General features: G+C 41.6%; 1 non-coding gene across 1 annotated transcript; it reads left to right on the forward strand.

The window, feature by feature from the left end:
• Nucleotides 1-10,235: 10,235 nt before the first annotated feature.
• On the forward strand, nucleotides 10,236-10,307 carry TRNAQ-UUG (transfer RNA glutamine (anticodon UUG)). Its single transcript has one exon. It is a non-coding gene; the product is annotated as a tRNA-Gln (tRNA).
• The last annotated feature ends 945 nt before the right edge of the window (nucleotides 10,308-11,252 follow it).

Consider the following 11,252-nt stretch of genomic DNA (forward strand, 5'->3'; position numbering starts at 1 on the left):
GTTGGCCCCTCTCAGAGATGAAATAGACAAGGGCCAAGAGACCTAACAGGATGGTCATCTCTGGTCCCCGGAAAGAGAAGGCAACATTTGGGGTGAGGGTTACAGGTTTGTGACCCCTTCTGACTGGTTGGTGGTGAGGCAACAGAGCAGTGCTCCAAGAATCTTGTGTTTAGTCTGAAGTCACTATCTTTTACCTGGGTGGGGGCTCAAAGACATTGCTATGCATATTTCTCTGAGTAGGAACCAGGACTCTGTCTGGAGGCTGTATCAACCTTTGATGGTTTTTGTTTTCGTATCCCCTCCCTTCCCTGATTAGCAATTGTTTGAATCTATGCTTTAGAATTCAGGGAAGGCCAAGGAGGCTGAACAAAGTCTATATCTTACAGATAAGAAAAGGAGAACACAGAGCAGATCTGTACTCCAGAGCCCCACAGAGTCTCGCTCAGTTTTAATTTTAGGGAACTAGGCAACAATGACTATGATAACATCCTGTCAAAATGGGGCATAGGACTGCCCCAGCTTGGAACACTAGAAGCTCTGATCTGAAAGCACACCCATAGCATCACCTAGTTATTTTCCAGGATATCTGAACCATAGCTACTCTATTTTGACTTTTAATTGTAAACTACTTTTTACTAGCCAAAGCATATTTTACCGTTAATGACCGTGTTTTTCTAGATATGAGAAGATGCAAGAATTGGGACTCATAAAATCTTTTCCTGAAAAGATCTAACTATCTGATGGCCTGTTTTGCCAGTTTTTTTTTCCAGAGCACAGAGTGCCTCATTTCTGATTTTTACCCTGAACTCCTTTCAGGGGCATTGAAAGTCAGCAGTTGCAGCGGCCATGGTTTAATCTTTGTAGATGCAGATGGCGAGTGTCAGTCTTCAGTTGGCAGAGCCTCTTTTTGCTCATAAACTTGACCATGATTATGAGGGGGGCAGTTCATGACCATTTTATCCCATGGTGCTGAGAGTGTCCATTTTCAGGTAAACAGGCCACTCAATGTGCTGTTACTGGACTAGGCCATGAAACAGTATGTAACATTCTCTGGACCACCTGTCTTACTAGCGTTTTGGTCCAGGAGAATATTCCCTCTTGTTGCTTCTTGCCATATCTAGAGTTACACTGTTACCATCATTGATCTCATACGGGACTATATATTATTCTATTAGCGGCCTCACACACATACAGTGTAAGAAACAGCAATTTTGTAAAACAGGTGAAATACAAATAACATAGCCAGCAGTATTAGTAAAGTCACAAGTAAGACTTATGTTAAGAACTTTCATTAGATGTAGCCCAGTATATCTTCAGGTCATCTGACTTAGTCTGCCCTGTAGAATCTTTATCTTTCAGGGAAATTATATATTGGCACCATCTATAAGGAACATAGCTCAGTTTTTTTAGTGTCACTAGACTGATTATCTTTAGTATGATTTAATTTTTTAAGTAAATTTTTCAGGGCCAACCAGTTAAAGTCTGGTAATAGAGAAATTTACCAAGATAACCCAGAACTAGACATAGGTTATTGGCCACAAACCCAACAATTGGATTGATTTTGAAACTAGCATAGGATCAGGCCTATGACAGAAAAGCATTTGACTTATATGCAAAGGTCTAAGAAGTCAAGAAAACATAAATGATCATACGAATCAGGTCCTGCATCTCGGGGAAGCGGTCTACCTCTGATGTTGTCGTCTTCTCATCCTGGTGTACTGTAGTTTCTCCTGATAAAAAAAGTCCTTCTATCCATGTTGGAGACAGTCCCTTAAATTATGTCTTTTTCCAGTCCTGGTTGCAGGTCATGAGTCATCTGATCTTCATCCAAAGATAGATTGCTGAGATCAGCTTCAGAAACAAACTTAGGGTGTTCTTCAAGAATTTAATTAAATTTTATATTAACATTACATAACAGCAAAGAACTATCTAAGAGATGAGTCTTACTAGATGCAGACTTCCATTAACAAACTGGTATTTAACATTTTGAAATATCTCTTTTTTCCCTTAAAGTTACCCTTATTTTTATTAAATATAACCAAATTAAGGCTAGTTTGTTTGCAAAATAGGTCTGTTCTCACTGATTTTGGTCTGATAATTTTTATAACCATAATTGATTATAGGCTTTTTATTTTGCTGAAACATTTATAGAGTCTCAGACTGAACTTTTAAAAGAAAACAGGGCTGGGAAACTCACACCAAAGGCTTATCACAGATTTTGCCAAACAAATCTAGGTGAATTTTTTCCTTTTTAAGGTCTCAAAAATTTTTTGAGATTTGTATCCGTGAGATAAACTTCCTAACTCATTTGATAAACTTACTGGGAACCTAAGAACTTCCAATTTTTGGAGGAGTCAGATAGAAAATATAATTGTTTTGTTTATAACGTTTAATTTTACCGAAGTATTGAGAGGAAGATTTTCCCTACTCCCTGAAAACATAAGATTTAACCCCATAATTTTTCAGATAGAAACCATAAAAGTTATAAGCATATTCACTGGTTTATTCAGTCCTTTTGCTAACTTTTATGAAGTCATCAGGTTTTCCATTAAAATACCAGGACATATCAGAATGTTAAAAACTCCATATAATTTTTAGGATATCTGTATTAGTAATTTTACCCTACATTATAATATGAGCAGATTTATTACTCATTTGATAATCTTTTTTATGTAATTTAACCAAACAAATAAACACAGTTTAATATCTCTCTTTGGGATGCTTCAGGGGCCCTCTGAAGCACCCCAAAGTCATCTAGAAGCCAAAAGTGCTTCATAGAATGATTTAGTAAGTTTTGTCAACAAATATCAGAAAGGTTTTGAGCACTCAGTCAGATGGGACTATAGGTCACTGTGAAACAATAGCTATTCACTCAGCCAAAGTAACAATATGGGATTTCAGAGGCAAATACAGAACAGACCATTTAAGAGGCAAATGAACTTAAATCTATTGTTAAATGCAGTTCAACATCTGAAGAAAGTGTGTCCTTTTAACAGAGAGAAAAGCCAAATTCAAGTTTTTGCGCCAGCTCATTTTTAGTCACTAACAGTCCCAAATTTCTTTAGCTTCTTTGTAAGAGGAAACTAATGTTCAGTAATAAATGTTTTAAAATTTTATTTTATTTGGAAGTGAGCTAGCTAGTCAGTGAACTTTTATCACTTAGTTTAGCACAACCCAATTTAAGTTACCCCAATTTGGACAGACTATTTCAGACAGACATTCCTAAAGCATAATTATTAATAGAGTTTATCTAAAAGCTCATATCTCATTTACATTTTTTTTGAAGTTTTTTACTTGAGGTAATTTTCTTGTTGACAAACTTGTAACAGATATAATATTTAACATATTAAACCTAGGTACAATGAATATATATTTTTTTAACGTTAAGTACTCAAAGACATGTCTATATTAAATAGGTCAACAAACAAACATTAATATCACGTATTTAACACTGAATATTTCCCAGTTCACATAAACCTGGAATTTATTGTTTAATTTAGAATTACTTGATTTGTAAGTGCTTATCTTTTTTAAGCCAAATAAATAGATCTTATATACAAATTAACTTTAAAAATATTACCCAGAGACAGAGACATACTAAGACATATTTAGACAGACACAGTGCAAGATTTAGCTTTAAGTCTTTGTTTTTCTTTTCAGTGTCAGGAGTTAGAGATAGTCTAGATAAGTGTTCTTAAGAGCCCTGGTCTCAAGGCACGGGGAAAGAAAATCAAGTTCTAACAAATGGAGGCAGGTCTAAACCACATGGTGGCCAGACAAAGCAAAATGGCCATCAAAAATCCTCAGGTCACAGAGTTAAAACACACACATATAAACCCGGCAGTCTTCATCAAAGTGAAGGTGAAGTCGCTCAGTCGTATCAGACTGTTTGCGACCTGTGGACTGTAGCCCACCAAGCCTTTCTGTGACATCAAAGATTTTAAGGGAGGAAAGGAAGCCAGGTTGAAAGAAAGGGGAGGAGGCGGGAAAGGGGGCAAAAGGGGTGGCCTTACAGACGTCTCCTGCCACCTACAGATACCCAGGCCTTACGGGACTTTTCCCTGGGCTTCCAGAGAAGGGAGGACTGGACTCAGCCCTACCAGAAATCAGAACCAGAATTTGAGTTTTCTGCCAAGAGGAGGTGATCAGTCCCCAATCCTCAGCTCAGGCTGAGGGCCCTTTGACCAGATTTCTGCGTCTAGGACCAGGGGACTAGAAAAACAGGGAAGGATAGGAAGGGTTAAGGAGAGGAGACAGAGGGAAGGGGAGAGAGATCAATAAAGTTTCTTGTTTCTTACCGGTCGGGGCACTCTGGCCAGTTGTCCGCGTCAGGAGGAGACCAGGGACAAAAGGGTCCCAGTTGCAGCCGCTGGGTCTGGTCCATTGGCAGGCAAGCTGACCCCTGAGTACCCTGAGTAGTCAGGATGTCAGTCTCAGTGAAGAAGAATCTCACCAGAATCACCATTTGTTGCAGGAAGAGGGACCCCTTCCAGGGCCCGAAACTGGGCTCTTGCCTAACACTCGGAAATGAATTGTCCGAGGAGACGTATGTGCTGACAAAGCAAGAGATTTTATTGGGAAAGGGCACCCGGGTGGAGAGCAGCAGGGTAAGGAAACCCAAGAGAACTGCTCTGCCGCGTGGCTCACAATGTACAGGCGGTGTCTCCTTTAAACCTTTCCCGAACTCTTCCGGTTGGTGGAGGCTTATTAGTTCCGCATTCCTAATCAGGATCTCCTGTCATAAAACAACTCATGCAAATGGTTACTATGGTGCCTGGCCAGGGTGGGGAGGTTTCAATCAGTGTGCTTCCCCTAACAATTCCCCCTGCAAGATGGGGCATATAGCGGCGCCGTTGGTTCAGGCTCCTTGAGATTTTTGGGGGGTTTATTTTCTTACATGTGTCGCCAACACCTGAGGGGTAGAAAATCCCTGTTGAGGCAAAAACAGGTTTTACCCAAGGAGGGGGCTTGGTCAGGGTGTCTGATCCGTGGTCGGAAGACGATATCTCGGACTTGGTGTACAGTTCCCAAGTCAAAGGTGCCTTCTGAGGGCCAGCCTACATGGAAGGTCGGCCATTCTGCACTGCAAAAAGTTATTAATTTGTTCTTCTTCACCAGCACCGATAGATTCTGTGCCCTAGACTTAAAATCAGAAAAATGGTCAGTCATAAGGGACAATGGAGTGGAAGTCTCTTGCCCCATGATTACAGGATAGAACACAGGAGACAAGACGAACACACAGAGAGCAGTGACAATACCGGCACACACAAAGATGCGGCGAACAGAGGAGAGACAAACCTCGGCCGAGAACACAGTACTAGGTCTTCCAGAGCCAGCCGCCTTCCCAGCACGATGCCGGGCCTCGGCCTTACGCCAGCTAAGACGACTAATTCGCCCCTGATTAAGCCTGACAAGCTGGGCCTCGGTCTTATGCCGGCTAACCAAACTTAACACCGGTGTTCAGATAGCTTTCCTCTAAGTGAGGAAACCCCTTCTACCGGGAGACTGTTATTCTTCCCAGTTAAAAGGATCCCGGACGAGTCCCCAAATATTATGCCCAGAATCCGAGTCCACAAAACTGAGAGAATAAGACGTCCACAGCAATGCAAAAGCATAAAAGGGGTTTATTACCAGCTCGAGCCAGGACCCATGTTTCATCCAGCACAGTGGAATCAGACAAAGGCCCCCAGCTCTGAACCACAGATACTTTTATACAGATGGTTCTTTGTTTCTGTAACAGAATAGCTTATTGGTTAAACCGTATGCGCGCGCGGGACTTTTAAACCTCGCATCCCTATCAGGATTGACTCAGGTCTGGCACCGGCAGGGGGCTACGGGGATTTTTTCTGATTGGTCGAGCTACACTGCCTGCGGGAATTCCCAGAGCCTCAGCTTTTCTCAGGCCTAGCCCACCCCTTAGAGCCTGTCCTGGCTTCAGTTTGGTCCTAACACTTAGGAAACATCACTATGAACAAACTAGAGATGATGGAATTCCAGCTGAGCTATTTCAAATCCTAAAAGATAATGCTGTTAAAGTCCTGCACTCAATACGCATGGAAATTTGGAAAACTCAGCAGTGGCCACACGACTGCAAAAGGTCAGTTTTCCTTCCATCTGAAAGAAAGGCAATGCCAAAGGATGCTCAGACTACTGCACAGTTACACACATCTCACACACCAGTAAAGTAATGCTCAAAATTCTTCAAGCGAGGCTTTAACAGTATATGAACAGAGAACTTCCAGATGTTCAAGTTGGATTTAGACAAGGCAGAGGAACCAGAGATCAAAAGGAGGGGAACCCTAAAGGAAAAACAAAATAACCCTCAGGATAAAAAATGTTACAACCAAGGTGAAAATAAGGAATTCATCCCCAAAACATGCAAGCAACCCATGCTGTTTAATAAAAAATGTGGTGGAGGGCAAAGATCTAAAGGGATGTTTCTCCCCAGAAGACATCCAGGTGGCTATAAAGCCCATGAAAAGATGCTCACATAGCTAACTATTAAAGAAATTAAAATCAAAGCTACAAGAACATCTCACCTCACCCAGCTCAGAGTGGCCTATGTCCTAAGGTTTGCTAACAAAATGGCAGAGAGGACGTGGAGACACGGGAAGTCTCCTACACTGATGCTGGCAATGTAAGCTGTTAACAGTCAGGATGGACAGGGAGGAGCTTTCTTAAACAAGGGGAAAGGGAAAGAATTTACGTCTCTCCCTAACTGCTTACAGAAGAAAAAATCCAAATAACTTGAAGAGTTAAATGGATGGAAGATTACTCTAATCCTCTTGAGGAAAATATAGGCAAACACACTTTGACATGAATCACAAGTTCTTTTTAAATCTATGCTTAGAATAATTAAAACTAAAAGAAAACTTTAAAAAGGCACCTCATCACCTAAAAAGATTTTGCACTGCAAAGGCAACCTAAAGGAAAGAAAAAGACAGCCCTCAGAATGGGAAAATGAATGTTTGCAACAGATGTTTAAAATAATGAATTCATCTCCCAACATGCAAACTGCTCATGCAGCTCATGATAAAGCTGGAAAAACAAACAAACAAACAAACAAACAAAAAAACAAAAAAAAAACAAAAAAAAAAACCCAACACCACAAAACCTATCAATCCAATAGAAAAACCACAAACATCTAAATGGATATGTCTCCAAGGAAGGCATCCAGATGGCCATAAAACACATGAAAAGATGCTCAGGATCACTTTTAGAGAAATGCTAACTGAAACTGCGATGAGGTATCACCTCACACCTCACAGAATATCCATCTTCCAAAAGGTCTACAAAGGAATCCTCTGCGTCCTACAAAGCTTAATTGCTGCTGAGGGCGAGGGTCACAGAGAAACCTCCTATACTGTGGGCAGGAGTGTAACTGAGTGGGTACAGCCACAAGGAAAAGAATATGGAAATTCCTTAAAACACTAAATATAGACATACCACATTATCTGGCAAGCCCACTCCTTGCCGTAGAAGACCCAGAGAAAATCATATTTAAAATGATAGCTGCACCTCAAATTTCAGGTTAGTGCTATTGACAATATCTAAGACAGAGCATCAAGCAAAGTTCCATCTGTAGAGAAATGAAGAGTCAGGTGTCCATCTAAACACTGGCATGCACTCAGCCATCCAAAAGGATGAATGAATGACATTTTCAGGAGCATGGGTGGACTGAGAATTCATCATACTCAGTGAAGTCAGAGATGAAAGAAGTATCACTTAGAGGGGGAATCTATAAATTTATACAGATTAACTAACTATAAACAGAAACAGACTCACAGACTTAGAAACCCAACTTATGACTTAAAAAAAAAAATGTAGTGGAAGGGAGACATTGAGAGGCTGTGATTAAAAAAACACATCGATTACCATATAGATAATGCCAGTGGACCTACCAAATAGCACAGGGAAGTCGACTGGATACACAGAATAGATATACATCTGTGTATAACTGAATCATGTTCTTGTAAACCTAAAACAAACACATCAGAAATCAACTCTACTCCAATAGAAAATAAAAATTAACCAAAAAAGGAAAAAAGAGAAAGAGAGATACCAAGGGAATATTTCATGCAAAGACAGGCACAATAAAGGACAGAAACAGTATGGACCTAACAAAAGCAGAAGATAATAAGGAGAGGTGGTGAAAATACACAGATGAACTATACTGAGTTTCCCCTGTGGCTCAGCTGGTAAAGAATCCGCCTACAATGCAGGAGACCTAGGTTTGAACCCTGGGTTGGGAAGATCCCCGGGAGAAGGGAAAGGCTACCCACTCCAGTATTCTGCCCTTGAGAATTCGACAGACTGTATAGTCCATGGGGTCACAAAGCGTTGGACACGACTATTGAGGAGAGGTGGTGAAAATACACAGATGAACTATACTAAAAAGATCTTATCACACCAGATAATCCTGATGGTGTGACCACTACCTGGAGCCAGAAATCCTGGAGTGAGAAGTCAAGTGGGTCTTAGGAAGCATCACTATAAACAGAGCTAGTAGAGAGGATGGAATTCCAGCTTAGCTATTTTAAATTACAAAGGATGATGCTCTTAAAGAGCTTCATTCAATATGACAGCAAATTTGGAAAACGCAGCAGTGGCTACAGGTTGGAAAAGGTCAGTTTTCATTCCAGTCCCAAAGAAGATTAATGCCAAAGAATGTTCAAACTTCTGCACAATTTCACCCATTTTACATGCCAGCAAAGTAATGCTCAAAATCCTTCAAGCTAGGCTTCAACAGAATGTGAACTGAAAACGTCCAGATGTACAAGCTGGATTTAGAAAAGGCAGATGAATGAGAGATCAAATAGCCAACATCTGCTGGATCACAGAAAAAGTAAGGGAATTCCAGAAAACATCTACTTCCGCTTCATTGACTATGCTAAAAGCTTTGTGTGGATCACAACAAACTGTGGAAAATTCTGAAAGAGATGGGAATACCAGACCACCTGACCTGCCTCTTGAGAAATCTGTATGCAGGTCAGGAAGCAACAGTTAGAACTGGACATGGAACAACAGACTGGTTCCAAATAGGAAAAGGAGTACGTCAAGGCTGTCTATTGTCACCCTGCTTATTTAACTTCTATGCAGAGTACATCATGAGAAACGCTGGACTGGAAGAAACACAAGCTGGAATCAAGATTGCCGGGAGAAATATCAATAACCTCAGATATGCAGATGACACCACCCTTATGGCAGAAAGTGAAGAGGGGCTAAAAAGCCTCTCGATGAAAGTGAAAGAGGAGAGTGAAAAAGTTGCCTTACTGCTCAACATTCAGAAAACGAAGACCGTAGCATCTGGTCCCATCACTTCATGGGAAATAGATGGAGAAACAGTGGAAACAGTGTCAGACTTTATTTTTCTGGGCTCCAGAATCACTGCAGATGGTGACTGCAGCCATGAAATTAAAAGACGCTTACTCCTTGGAAGAAAAGTTATGACCAACCTAGACAGCATATTCAAAAGCAGAGACATTACTTTGCTGACTAAGGTTTGTCTAGTCAAGGCTATGGTTTTTCCTGTGGTCATGTATGGATGTGAGAGTTGGACTGTGAAGAAAGCTGAGTGCCAAAGAATTGATGCGTTTGAACTGTGGTGTTGGAGAAGACTCTTGAGAGTCCCTTGGATTGCAAGGAGATCCAACCAGTCCATTCTGAAGGAGATCAACCCTGGGATTTCTTTTGAAGGAATGATGCTAAAGCTGAAACTCCAGTACTTTGGCCACCTCATGTGAAGAGCCGACTCATTGGAAAAGACTCTGATGCTGGGAGAGATTGGGGACAGGAGGAGAAGGGGACGACCGAGGATGAGATGGCTGGATGCTATCACGGATTTGACGGACTTGAGTCTGAGTGAACTCAGGGAGATGGTGTTGGACAGAGAGGCCTGGTGTGCTGCGATTCATGGGGTCGCACAGAGTCGGACACGACTGAGTGACTGAACTGAACTGAACTGAAAGTAGAAAAGAGATAGAGAAAGCTTCTGACGTAGACATCATAAGGGGGCAGAAAGAGCGCCCACTCACTAGTGTTAGCAAGGGAGTTATATACCTTTTAATTAGTTATCCCAATGAAACAAAAGAATGTCTGGAGTTTGTAAAGATCTTACTAGACCCACTCCCATAATTTACATTTAAAATAACAGGATTAACCAGAAGGTTTTCAGGAAGGAGAAACTGTCCTCAAGCAGGATACATTGTTGTTGTATAATCCCTAGTACAGGGGCTTCCCTGGTGGCTCAGAGGTTAAAGCGTCTGCCTTTGATGCAGAAGACCCAGGTTTGAACCCTGGGTCGGGAAGATCCCCTGGAGAAGGAAATGGCAATCCACTCCAGTATTGTTGCCTGGAGAATCCTGTGGACAGTGAAGCCTAGTAGGTTACAGTCCACGGGGTCACAAAGAGTCAGACACGACTGAGCGACTTCACCTTCACCTTCAATCCCTAGTATAGAGTTTAAACTGACTTGTGTAATTGACTAAGACTAAGGAATGCAGACAAAAAGGTCTTTCCTTTCCTTCTCCTTGAGAATTCCAGACCCCTCCCTCCTTGGGAACCCCCGGACTTCTTATCAACCTGCTTAGGAATTGACTCTCTCACTCTTGAGTGAAGTCTATGGCCGCAGCCCAGAATGTCAGCCATCCCTGGAATACAATGGACAGATGCCATGTGACTGTGGGAAGATTTCCTAATGTGACCCAAGTTGAAAACAGCAAGTACAGAGAGCTAGTTTTTCAATGAGAAGAGTGTCTGATGGTATACAATAATATACTTTTTTACATAGTAATATGCTCTAGCACTCTTTACAGCATCAGACCTTGCTTCTATCACCACAGTCACATCCACAGCTGGTTTTTGTTTTTGCTTTGGCTCCATCCCTTCTTTCTTTCTGGAGTTATTTCTCCACTGATGTCCAGTAGCATATTGGGCACCTACTGACCTGGGGAGTCCTCTTTCAGTATCCTATCAATTTGCCTTTTCATACTGTTCATGTGGTTCTCTAGGCAAGAATACTGAAGTGGTTTGCCATTCCCTTCTCCAGCGGACCACATTCTGTCAGACCTCTCCACCATGACCCGCCCATCTTGGGTTGCCCCACAGGCATGGCTTAGTTTCGTTGAGTTAGACAAGGGTGTGAACCTAGTGTGAGTACACTTACTTGTTTTCTGTGAATATGGTTTCGGTGTGTCTGCCCTCTTATGCCCTCATGCAACATCTACCATTTTACTTGGGTTTCTCTTACCTTG

The sequence above is a fragment of the Ovis canadensis genome, chromosome 14 (assembly GCF_042477335.2).
Source record: "Ovis canadensis isolate MfBH-ARS-UI-01 breed Bighorn chromosome 14, ARS-UI_OviCan_v2, whole genome shotgun sequence".
NCBI lineage: Eukaryota > Metazoa > Chordata > Mammalia > Artiodactyla > Bovidae > Ovis > Ovis canadensis.